Below are 13,384 nucleotides of genomic sequence, written 5' to 3'. Positions count from 1 at the left end.
GCTATTCTACTCGTTACAGGCAAAGAAGTTCGAGATTTCATCGTTTAGGAGCCAAAGCAAGTTCTATTCAACTCGTTACTGGCAATGAGCTGCATTTCTTCGTTATTACTTAACTAGAAAAGATACACAATTCTTTATGATTAACCATTTGTAGTTCTGCGAACTCGTTACCCGAAAATGGCCAGATTTCAGATTGAATTACCTGGAGCCAGTGCTATTCTACTCGTTACAGGCAAATAAGTTCGAGATTTCATCGTTTAGGAGCCAAAGCACAGTTCTATTCAACTCATTACTGGCAATGAGCTGCATTTCTTCGTTAACACATAACTAGAAAAGATCCTAATTCTTTCTGATAAACCATTTGTAGTTCTGACGAACTCGTTACCCGAAAATGGCCAGATTTCAGATTGAATTACCTGGAGCTAGTGCTATTCTACTCGTTACAGGCAAAGAAGTTCGAGATTTCATCGTTTAGGAGCCAAAGCACGTTCTATTCAACTCGTTACTGGCAATGAGCTGCATTTCTTCGTTAACACTTAACTAGAAAAGATCCATAATTCTTTCTGATAAACCATTTGTAGTTCTGCGAACTCGTTACCCGAAAATGGCCAGATTTCAGATTGAATTACCTGGAGCTAGTGCTATTCTACTCGTTACAGGCAAAGAAGTTCGAGATTTCATCGTTTAGGAGCCAAAGCACGTTCTATTCAACTCTGTTACTGGCAATGAGCTGCATTTCTTCGTTAACACATAACTAGAAAAGATCCACTAATTCTTTCTGATAAACCATTTGTAGTTCTGCGAACTCGTTACCCGAAAATGGCCAGATTTCAGATTGAATTACCTGGAGCTAGTGCTATTCTACTCGTTACAGGCAAAGAAGTTCGAGATTTCGTCGTTTAGGAGCCAAAGCACGTTCTATTCAACTCGTTACTGGCAATGAGCTGCATTTCTTCGTTAACACATACCTAGAAAGATCCACAATTCTTTCTGATAAACCATTTGTAGTTCTGCGAACTCGTTACCCGAAAATCGCCAGATTTCAGATTGAATTACCTGGAGCCAGTGCTATTCTACTCGTTACAGGCAAAGAAGTTCGAGATTTCGTCGTTTAGGAGCCAAAGCACGTTCTATTCAACTCGTTACTGGCAATGAGCTGCATTTCTTCGTTAACACATACCTAGAAAAGATCCACAATTCTTTCTGATAAACCATTTGTAGTTCTGCGAACTCGTTACCCGAAAATAGCCAGATTTCAGATTGAATTACCTGGAGCCAGTGCTATTCTACTCGTTACAGGCAAAGAAGTTCGAGATTTCGTCGTTTAGGAGCCAAAGCACGTTCTATTCAACTCGTTACTGGCAATGAGCTGCATTTCTTCGTTAACACATACCTAGAAAAGATCCACAATTCTTTCTGATAAACCATTTGTAGTTCTGCGAACTCGTTACCCGAAAATCGCCAGATTTCAGATTGAATTACCTGGAGCCAGTGCTATTCTACTCGTTACAGGCAAAGAAGTTCGAGATTTCGTCGTTTAGGAGCCAAAGCACGTTCTATTCAACTCGTTACTGGCAATGAGCTGCATTTCTTCGTTAACACATACCTAGAAAAGATCCACAATTCTTTCTGATAAACCATTTGTAGTTCTGCGAACTCGTTACCCGAAAATAGCCAGATTTCAGATTGAATTACCTGGAGCCAGTGCTATTCTACTCGTTACAGGCAAAGAAGTTCGAGATTTCGTCGTTTAGGAGCCAAAGCACGTTCTATTCAACTCGTTACTGGCAATGAGCTGCATTTCTTCGTTAACACATACCTAGAAAAGATCCACAATTCTTTCTGATAAACCATTTGTAGTTCTGCGAACTCGTTACCCGAAAATCGCCAGATTTCAGATTGAATTACCTGGAGCCAGTGCTATTCTACTCGTTACAGGCAAAGAAGTTCGAGATTTCGTCGTTTAGGAGCCAAAGCACGTTCTATTCAACTCGTTACTGGCAATGAGCTGCATTTCTTCGTTAACACATACCTAGAAAGATCCACAATTCTTTCTGATAAACCATTTGTAGTTCTGCGAACTCGTTACCCGAAAATCGCCAGATTTCAGATTGAATTACCTGGAGCCAGTGCTATTCTACTCGTTACAGGCAAAGAAGTTCGAGATTTCGTCGTTTAGGAGCCAAAGCACGTTCTATTCAACTCGTTACTGGCAATGAGCTGCATTTCTTCGTTAACACATACCTAGAAAAGATCCACAATTCTTTCTGATAAACCATTTGTAGTTCTGCGAACTCGTTACCCGAAAATAGCCAGATTTCAGATTGAATTACCTGGAGCCAGTGCTATTCTACTCGTTACAGGCAAAGAAGTTCGAGATTTCGTCGTTTAGGAGCCAAAGCACGTTCTATTCAACTCGTTACTGGGAATGAGCTGTATTCCTTCGTTAACACCTAACTAGAAAAGATCCATTATTCTTTTTGATAAACCATTTGTAGTTCTGCGAACTCTTTACCCGAAAATGGCCAGATTTCACATTGAATTTTCCGGAGCGAGTGCTATTCTACACGTTACAGGCAAAGTTCCAGATTTCATCGTTTAGGAGCCAAAGAACGTTCTATTCAACTCGTTACTTGGAATGAGCTGCATTTCTTTGTTAACACTTAACTAGAAAATATCCATAATTCTTTTCGATAAACCATTTGTAGTTCTGCGAACTCGTTACTCGAAAATGGCCAGATTTCAGATTGATTTACCTGGAGGTAGTGCTATTCTACTCGTTAGAGGCAAAGAAGTTCGAGATTTCATCGTTTAGGAGCCAAAGCAATTTCTATTCAACTAATTACTAGCAATGAGCAGCATTTCTTCGTTAACAGTTAACTAGAAAAGATACACAATTTTTTCTGATAAACCAATTGTAGTTCTGCGAACTCATTACCCGAAAATGGCCAGATTTCAGATTGAATTATCTGGAGGTAGTGCTATTATACTCGTTACAGGCAAAGAAGATCGAGATTTCATCGTTTAGGAGCCAAAGCACGTTCTATTGAACTCGTTACTGGCAATCAGCTGCATTTCTTCGTTAAGACCTAACTAGAAAAGATCCATTATTCTTTATGATTAACCATTTGTAGTTCTGCGAACTCGTTACACGAAAATGGCCAGATTTCAGATTGAATTACCTGGAGCTAATGCTATTCTTGTTACAGGCAAAGAACTTCGAGATTTCATCGTTTAGGAGCCACAGCACGTTCTATTCAATTCGTTACTGGGAATGAGCTGCATTTATTCGTTAACACATAACTAGAAAAGATCTCTAATTCTTTGTGATAAACTATTTGTAGTTCTGCGAACTCATTACCCGAAAATGGCCAGATTTCAGATTGAATTATCCAGAGCGAGTGCTATTCTACTCGTTACAGGCAAAGAAGTTCCAGATTTCATCGTTTAGGAGCCAAAGCACGTTCTATTCAACTCGTTACTGGCAATGAGCTGCATTTCTTCGTTAACACATACCTAGAAAAGATCCACAATTCTTTCTGATAAACCATTTGTAGTTCTGCGAACTCGTTACCCGAAAATAGCCAGATTTCAGATTGAATTACCTGGAGCTAGTGCTATTCTACTCGTTACAGGCAAAGAAGTTCGAGATTTCATCGTTTAGGAGCCAAAGCACGTTCTATTCAACTCGTTACTGGCAATGAGCTGCATTTCTTCGTTAACACTTACCTAGAAAAGATCCACAATTCTTTCTGATAAACCATTTGTAGTTCTGCGAACTCGTTACCCGAAAATCGCCAGATTTCAGATTGAATTACCTGGAGCCAGTGCTATTCTACTCGTTACAGGCAAAGAAGTTCGAGATTTCATCGTTTAGGAGCCAAAGCACGTTCTATTCAACTCGTTACTGGCAATGAGCTGCATTTCTTCGTTAACACATAACTAGAAAAGATCCACTAATTCTTTCTGATAAACAATTTGTAGTTCTGCAAACTCGTTACCCGAAAACGGCCAGATTTCAGATTGAATTACCTGGAGCTAGTGCTATTCTACTCGTTAAAGGCAAAGAAGTTCGAGATTTTATCGTTTAGGAGCCAAAGTACGTTATATTCAACTCGTTACTGGCAATGAGCTGCATTTCTTCGTTAACACCTAACTAGAAAAAGATCCATATTCTTTCTGATAAACCATTTGGAGTTCTGCAAACTCTTTACCCGAAAATGGCCAGATTTCACATTGAATTATCCGGAGCGAGTGCTATTCTACTCGTTACAGGCAAAGAAGTTCCAGATTTCATCGTTTAGGAGCCAAAGCACGTTCTATTCAACTCGTTACTGGCAATGAGCTGCATTTCTTCGTTAACACCTACTAGAAAAGATCCACATATTCTTTCTGATAAACCATTTGTAGTTCTGCGAACTCATTACCCGAAAATGGCCAGATTTCAGATAAATTACCTGGAAGTAGTGCTATTCTTCTCGTTACGAGCAAAGAAGTTCGAGATTTCATCGTTTAGGAGCCAAAGCACGTTCTATTCAACTCGTTACTGGCAATGAGCTGCATTTCTTCGTTAACACATACCTAGAAAGATCCACAATTCTTTCTGATAAACCATTTGTAGTTCTGCGAACTCATTACCCGAAAATCGCCAGATTTCAGATTGAATTACCTGGAGCCAGTGCTATTCTACTCGTTACAGGCAAAGAAGTTCGAGATTTCGTCGTTTAGGAGCCAAAGCACGTTCTATTCAACTCGTTACTGGCAATGAGCTGCATTTCTTCGTTAACACATACCTAGAAAGATCCACAATTCTTTCTGATAAACCATTTGTAGTTCTGCGAACTCGTTACCCGAAAATAGCCAGATTTCAGATTGAATTACCTGGAGCCAGTGCTATTCTACTCGTTACAGGCAAAGAAGTTCGAGATTTCGTCGTTTAGGAGCCAAAGCACGTTCTATTCAACTCGTTACTGGCAATGAGCTGCATTTCTTCGTTAACACATACCTAGAAAAGATCCACAATTCTTTCTGATAAACCATTTGTAGTTCTGCGAACTCGTTACCCGAAAATAGCCAGATTTCAGATTGAATTACCTGGAGCTAGTGCTATTCTACTCGTTACAGGCAAAGAAGTTCGAGATTTCATCGTTTAGGAGCCAAAGCACGTTCTATTCAACTCGTTACTGGCAATGAGCTGCATTTCTTCGTTAACACATACCTAGAAAAGATCCACAATTCTTTCTGATAAACCATTTGTAGTTCTGCGAACTCGTTACCCGAAAATGGCCAGATTTCAGATTGAATTACCTGGAGCAGTGCTATTCTACTCGTTACAGGCAAAGAAGTTCGAGATTTCATCGTTTAGGAGCCAAAGCACGTTCTATTCAACTCGTTACTGGCAATGAGCTGCATTTCTTCGTTAACACATACCTAGAAAAGATACACAATTCTTTCTGATAAACCATTTGTAGTTCTGCGAACTCGTTACCCGAAAATGGCCAGATTTCAGATTGAATTACCTGGAGCTAGTGCTATTCTACTCGTTACAGGCAAAGAAGTTCGAGATTTCATCGTTTAGGAGCCAAAGCACGTTCTATTCAACTCAGTTACTGGCAATGAGCTGCATTTCTTCGTTAACACTAACTAGAAAAGATCCACTAATTCTTTCTGATAAACCATTTGTAGTTCTGCGAACTCGTTACCCGAAAATCGCCAGATTTCAGATTGAATTACCTGGAGCTAGTGCTATTCTACTCGTTACAGGCAAAGAAGTTCGAGATTTCATCGTTTAGGAGCCAAAGCACGTTCTATTCAACTCGTTACTGGCAATGAGCCTGCATTTCTTTGTTAACACTTAACTAGAATATATCCATACGTCTTTTTGATAAACCATTTGTAGTTCTGCGAACTCGTTACCCGAAAATAGCCAGATTTCAGATTGAATTACCTGGAGCCAGTGCTATTCTACTCGTTACAGGCAAAGAAGTTCCGAGATTTCATCGTTTAGGAGCCAAAGCACGTTCTATTCAACTCGTTACTGGCAATGAGCTGCATTTCTTCGTTAACACATACCTAGAAAGATCCACAATTCTTTCTGATAAACCATTTGTAGTTCTGCGAACTCGTTACCCGAAAATCGCCAGATTTCAGATTGAATTACCTGGAGCTAGTGCTATTCTACTCGTTACAGGCAAAGAAGTTCGAGATTTCTCGTTTAGGAGCCAAAGCACGTTCTATTCAACTCGTTACTGGCAATGAGCTGCATTTCTTCGTTAACACATACCTAGAAAAGATCCACAATTCTTTCTGATAAACCATTTGTAGTTCTGCGAAACTCTTTACCCGAAAATAGCCAGATTTCAGATGAATTACCCGGAGCGAGTGCTATTCTACTCATTACAGACAAAGAAGTTCCAGATTTCATCGTTTAGGAGCCAAAGCACGTTCTATTCAACTCGTTACTGGCAATGAGCTGAATTTCTTCGTTAACACTTAACTAGAAGAGGTACACAATTCTTTCTCATACACCAATTGTAGTTCTGCGAACTCATTACCCGAAAATGGCCAGATTTCAGATTGAATTACCTGGAGCTAGTGCTATTCTACTCGTTACAGGCAAAGAAGTTCGAGATTTCATCGTTTAGGAGCCAAAGCACGTTCTATTCAACTCGTTACTGGGAATGAGCTGTATTCCTTCGTTAACACCTAACTAGAAAGATCCATATTCTTTTTGATAAACCATTTGTAGTTCTGCGAACTCTTTACCCGAAAATGGCCAGATTTCAGATTGAATTATCCGGAGCGAGTGCTATTCTACTCGTTACAGGCAAAGTTCCAGATTTCATCGTTTAGGAGCCAAAGCACGTTCTATTCAACTCGTTACTGGCAATGAGCTGCATTTCTTCGTTAACACTTAACTAGAAAAGATACATAATTCTTTCTGATAAACCATTTGTAGTTCTGCGAACTCGTTACCCGAAAATGGCCAGATTTCAGATTGAATTACCTGGAGCTAGTGCTATTCTACTCGTTACAGGCAAAGAAGTTCGAGATTTCATCGTTTAGGAGCCAAAGCACGTTCTATTCAACTCGTTACTGGCAATGAGCTGCATTTCTTCGTTAACACATACCTAGAAAAATTCAATAATTCTTTCTGATAAACCATTTGTAGTTCTGCGAACTCGTTACCCGAAAATAGCCAGATTTCAGATTGAATTACCTGGAGCGAGTGCTATTCTACTCGTTACAGGCAAAGAAGTTCGAGATTTCATCGTTTAGGAGCCAAAGCACGTTCTATTCAACTCGTTACTGGCAATGAGCTGCATTTCTTCGTTAACACTAACTAGAAAAGATCCATAATTCTTTCTCGATAAACCATTTGTAGTTCTGCGAACTCTTTACCCGAAAATGGCCAGATTTCAGATTGAATTACCTGGAGGTAGTGCTATTGTACTCGTTACGGGCAAAGAAGTTCGAGATTTAATCGTTTAGGAGCCAAAGCACGTTCTATTCAACTCGTTACTGGGAATGAGCTGCATTTCTTCGTTACCACATAACTAGAAAAGATCCATAATTCTTTCTGTTAAACCATTTGTAGTTCTGCAAACTCTTTACCCGAAAATGGCCAGATTTCACATTGAATTACCCGGAGCGAGTGCTATTCTACTCGTTACAGGCAAAGAAGTTCCAGATTTCATCGTTTAGGAGCCAAAGCACGTTCTATTCAACTCGTTACTGGCAATGAGCTGACTTTCTCCGTTAACACTTAACTAGAAAAGATACACAATTCTTTCTCATACACCATTTGTAGTTCTGCGAACTCATTACCCGAAAATGGCCAGATTTCAGATTGATTTACCTGGAGCTAGTGCTATTCTACTCGTTACAGGCAAAGAAGTTCGAGATTTCATCGTTTAGGAGCCACAGCACGTTCTATTCAACTTGTTACTGGGAATGAGCTGCATTTCCTCGTTAACACATAACTAGAAAAGATCTCTAATTCTTTCTGATAAACTATTTGTAGTTCTGCGAACTCATTACCCGAAAATGGCCAGATTTCAGATTGAATTATCCGGAGCGAGTGCTATTCTACTCGTTACAGGCAAAGAAGTTCCAGATTTCATCGTTTAGGAGCCAAAGTACGTTCTATTGAACTCGTTACTAGCGATGAGCTGCATTTCTTCGTTAAGACTTCACTAGAAAAGATACACAATTCTTTCTGATAAACCATTTGTAGTTCTGCGAACTCATTACCCGAAAATGGCCAGATTTCAGATGGAATTACCTGGAGGTAGTGCTATTGTACTCGTTACAGGCAAAGTTCCAGATTTCATCGTTTAGGAGCCAAAGCACGTTCTATTCAACTCGTTACTTGCAATGAGGTGCATTTCTTCGTTAACACTTAACTAGAAAAGATACGCAATTCTTTCTCAAACACCAATTGTAGTTCTGCGAACTCATTACCCGAAAATGGCGAGATTTCACATTGAATATTCCGGAGCGAGTGCTATTCTACACGTTACAGGCAAAGTTCCAGATTTCATCGTTTAGGAGCCAAAGAACGTTCTATTGAACTCGTTACTGGGATTGAGCTGCATTTCTTCGTTAATACTTCACTAGAAAAGGTCTTTAATTCTTTCTGATAAACCATTTGTAGTTCTGCGAACTCGTTACCCGAAAATGGCCAGATTTCAGATTGAATTACCTGGAGGTAGTGCTATTGTACTCGTTACGGGCAAAGAAGTTCGAGATTTAATCGTTTAGGAGCCAAAGCACGTTCTATTCAACTCGTTACTGGGAATGACCTGCATTTCTTCGTTAACACTTAACTAGAAAAGATCCATAATTCTTTTCGATAAACAGCAAGACGAGCGATCCTGGAGGGAAGTTCACCTCCCGGTGTCGGCGGTCATAATATGTTCGAGTAATTTACAAATAGTACTGGTTAAGGAGATGGGACGATAATTGAGCGGACAAGCACGATCACCTGATTTGAAAATGGGTATTATTTTAGCAATGCGCCAGTCATAAGGAATACAGCCAGTTGATAGTGACTGGGAAAATAGAGCGGTTAACATAGAACAAATACTATGCGATGTATTCTTTCAAAATTTATTATTGAAGCCTAGATGGTCGGCGCTATAGATGACGATTTAAGATTGCTTACTAGAGATAAAACACCAGACTCACTGATGACTGCCTCGTGCATTGTGATTCCCACTAATCCCTTTAATGTTGGCAATGAGTTAACGTTTTCATGAGATAAAATTGTTCCAAACGTATGATTAAAAAGTTGAGCACAATCTGAATCGGGGATAGGAACTCCATGAGAATTAATAAGACTGATGTCAGCGCGAGTTACAGGATTTACAACACGCCAAAAGCGACGAGTATTATTTTTTAGCATGGATGGTAAATCATGAGAAAAAAAGTTATGGCGAGTAGATTTTAGCAATGCCTTATAAGCCTTTTCGCACGCTTTGTGTTTGTCATGGGCACTCGCGAGACCAGTCAGTTTTGCCTGCCTGTACAGTCTCTTCTTTTTGTTATTAAGCCACCGAAGCTTGTTGGTAAACCAAGGAGAGCTATTTTTGCAGGAAATGGCTAACATAGGAATGAACGTGTCAATGAAAGAAATGAGGTTAGCTTTAAAGAGGGCCCAGTTCTGTTCAATGGAGCGTCCATGGAAATCATGCAGAAATTGATCTGAAAATGTTGTTAATTCATTGTTAATTGCGTCGAAATTGGCTTTACCGTAACATCTTATTTTCTTTTTGGTAATTATTCTTTTGCCCACGCAAAAGTTAATGCATCCAGTTATAACATCATGGTCTGCGATGCCTTCTTCATGAGTTATGTATGAAAATATATCAGGATTGTTAGTTAAAACTAGGTCTAGTATATTGGCAGAAGTTTCAGTGGATTGTGTTGGCTGACTAATAAGTTAGGTTAATGAAAAGTCAAGACAAGTGCTCAGAAAAGAATGTGCGGCCGCATCCGTGGCCGATACGGAGAGTGACGACCAATGGATATTTGGAAAATTGAAATCTCCAAATATGATAATTACCGACCTCGGAAAAAGCGCGAACACCTCGCTCAGCACCCGATGATACTCATCGGAAAACGCACCAGACATGTCGTGTAGACGGTAAAAAACGCCAATGATCACACTAAATGCAGTACCCTTCAAGGAAATCTAAGTACATTCAAGAAAAGAATCGATAATGATGGGCGCGGCAATGAATTCTTTATCGCGATGAGCACACCGCCCCCTCTCGCTGTTGTCTATCACTTCGAAGAAACTTGAAGGTGGATTCACTCGTAAAGATGCTGTTATCGTGAATGGTGTCGTTAAGCCAGTAAGACTAAAGAAGCCTGGAATGAATCGATGAGAGTGCAATACCATTAGCGACAACACTTCTAGCGTTGGTGTATAAAAAGGGAAATTTTTTATCGGTGCGACAATGCAATTTTACGGGCAAGCTGGTAGATGAACCTGAGCCTAAGGGAACGAAGGAGGAACATCATTCATCCCTGCGCCGGGAAACAAGAACAGCCTGGCCTTTATTGGTGTTCCACTCGTAAACGTCATTGTTCAAATGCAGTTTGTTGAAAACAAGACGTACTTGATCCCCGTCTTTCTTCATAGTTCGCGAGAACTGGAGAACCTTTCGTCGCTTTTCGCGAACTGTTTCCGAGTAATCTCGCGAGAAGCTCAAATTGGTGTTTTTCAACTTGTAGCCACGGCTCAGAACCAGTCCGACTTCCTTCTCATTGAAGAATTTGGCTTTGATATGCCGCTTCTTCTCCGACGAAAATCGGCCCACACGATGTGCTCTCGAGATTGGCGTCACGGTGAGACCAAGTTTTTCGGTACAGAAATTATTTACGAGTCGTTCTAACTCTTCCCAAGTTTCAGACTTCGCCGAATCTGTTATGCCATAAAAGAGGACGTTAGACCGCCTAGAGCGATTTTCCAGGTCGTCAATTTTTCCTTGTACACCTACGAGAATGTTGTCACTGCACGCGATGGACTGAGCACATGAGGCTACAGCAAATTTCTGCTCTGGATCAAGGACACGCTTTGTCAGTTTTTCTAAATCATTCTTTAACTCTAAGTGAATTCAAAGCACCTTGTTAACAGATTCTTGAAGTACTGAATTGCTAGCTTCAACACGCAAGATAGAGCCAGCCACAAGGTCTAGCTTTCCCTCTTGAGCCTTGGTCATGGGTCCCGGGTTAAGCTCGACATCGCCTCTCAGAACAAGCAGGCACATCAGATACAATACAGATGCGCAAACACTTTTCAAAATATGAGGTGGCCACGACACCGCTAAATGACAGACACCGTCGTCACGATAGGAATAAGCATCGTAGTAGCTGACCTGTACGGTGAGCGCAGGATCACAGTGGCGGTGCCGTGGCCCAGGGTGGCGTCGGAATGCGCGCACTTTTGTACTGCCCGCTCAGCTGACTCGGTCCCACGTTGCCAGACGGAAAAAACTACGGCGTCCAGAAGTGGCGGAGAATCCAGGAGAGGCGCACTGGCCAAAAGCGGCATTGATAGGCCGCAGTCCGCTGACGAAAATGCGCCCAGCCAGGGGGAGCTTGTATCGTTGTGCTATTCACGCATGGGTGTCGTCGGGAGCGGCCGCATCGAAGAAACGGACCATGGCCGGCCCAGGAAAATCAGCAACAGGACCTGTGCAAACATCAGCGGTGAGCGTAGGATCACAGTGATGGTGCCGTGGCCCAGGGTGGCGTCGGAATGAGCGCACTTTTGTACTGCCCGCTCAGCTGACTCGGTCCCACGTTGCCAGACGGAAAAAACTACGGCATCCAGAAGTGGCGGAGCATCGACGAGAGGCGAACTGGCCAAAAACGGCATTGATAGGCTGCAGTCCGTTGACGAAAATGCGCCGAGCCAGGGGGAGCTTGTATCGTTGAGCCATTCACGCATGGGTGTCGTCGGGACCGGCCGCATCGAAGAAACGGACCATGGTCGGCCCAGGAAAATCAGCAACAGGACCTGTACAAACATCAGCGGTGAGCGTAGGATCACAGTGACGGTGCCGTGGCCCCTTCTTCTAACCTTCTTTGTTTCCGGAACCCATTTTGTAGTTCCCCCAGCACCTCCTCGCTCTCCACCCATGCCTGCAGTCTGTCCTTTATAATCTGCATCACCACCCTGTAAACCACTGACGTCACTGTTATGGGACGGTAGTTGTTTATGTCGGCTTTGTCCCCCTTTCCCTTATATATCGTGCTCATCCTGCTCAGTCTCCACCCGTCGGGGGCTTTACCGTCCATTATCATTTTGCTCACTGCCTCTCTTGATGCTTTCTTAGATTTTGGGCCCAATGTCTTTATCAACATAATTGGGATGCCATCAGCACCTGTCGAAGTGCTACTAGGAACCCTCTTCTCTGCCCTTTCCCACTCGCTTTGTGCCAGTGGAACCACTGCACTAACTAGTCTATCCTCACCTGATTGAGGACATGCTATGTTTCTTTCTTTGAATTTTTCTGTCATCATTGTTCTCATATGTTTCATTGCCTCATCTCCTTTTAGCCGAACACGTTGAGCTGTAACTATAAACCTCTGCTCTAGGCTAGTCTTATTACTCAAGGAGTTGAGATGTTTCCAAAATTTCTTCGCTGCTTTTCTATACTTTTTGTTTACTTCTGACAACCATTGGCTCCCCTTTCTACTGATCTTCTCATTGATCAAATTGGATGCTTCCCTTGTACAGTTTAAAAAGTTATTCCATTTTCTGCCTACATCAGCTTCTGGTTCACCCCTCTGCTTTGAATATCTGTGTTCCCTGGATGCTTCCTGACGTTTCTCTATGGCCTTCTTAACCTCCTCATCCCACCAGCTCTTGGGTGTACGTCTTCTGTTCCCTTTTGTCCTGACTCGTACCTTAGCAAGCTCTAGCTCAAATAGCCCTGTTTAATTTGCAAATGGCCATTCTGTTTTTGTATCCTCTGAAAGTACTTCCTCAATTTGCTGGGTTGCTATTTCAAGCTGCTTTTCCGAGTAAAATATCCCACCTGGTTGTTCATCTTGCCTCCTACCTACTTTCATTTCCCTTCTAAAACTCACCTTAATACGTTTGTGATCACTACCTAGACTTCTGGAGCCACATTCATCTATTTTCATTACATTTAGCCTATCGTGCATCCTATGTGACATTAGTGCATAATCTATCGTCGACTGCAGGCTCCCTACCTCCCATGTTATGTGCCCTTCACACTTCTCAGTACTGTTGCATACAACTAAGTCATGCATTTCACACATATCCAGCATCATGCTGCCTGTTGAGTCTGTGTACGCGTCCATGTCTTCTATGTGTGCGTTTATATCTCCTAGTATAATAATCTCG

At 41.7% G+C, this 13,384-nt stretch overlaps 1 long non-coding RNA gene across 1 annotated transcript; it reads right to left on the bottom strand.

The window, feature by feature from the left end:
• Positions 1-3,031: 3,031 nt before the first annotated feature.
• LOC125947827 (uncharacterized) lies at positions 3,032-7,125 on the bottom strand. Its single transcript, XR_007468524.1, has 3 exons — positions 6,919-7,125; positions 4,123-4,156; positions 3,032-3,058 (listed from the first exon to the last, which is right to left on the bottom strand). It is a non-coding gene; the product is annotated as an uncharacterized LOC125947827 (long non-coding RNA).
• Positions 7,126-13,384: the final 6,259 nt, after the last annotated feature.

The sequence above is a fragment of the Dermacentor silvarum genome, chromosome 8 (assembly GCF_013339745.2).
Source record: "Dermacentor silvarum isolate Dsil-2018 chromosome 8, BIME_Dsil_1.4, whole genome shotgun sequence".
Taxonomy (NCBI): domain Eukaryota; kingdom Metazoa; phylum Arthropoda; class Arachnida; order Ixodida; family Ixodidae; genus Dermacentor; species Dermacentor silvarum.
This window is presented reverse-complemented; position numbering and strand designations above follow the sequence as displayed.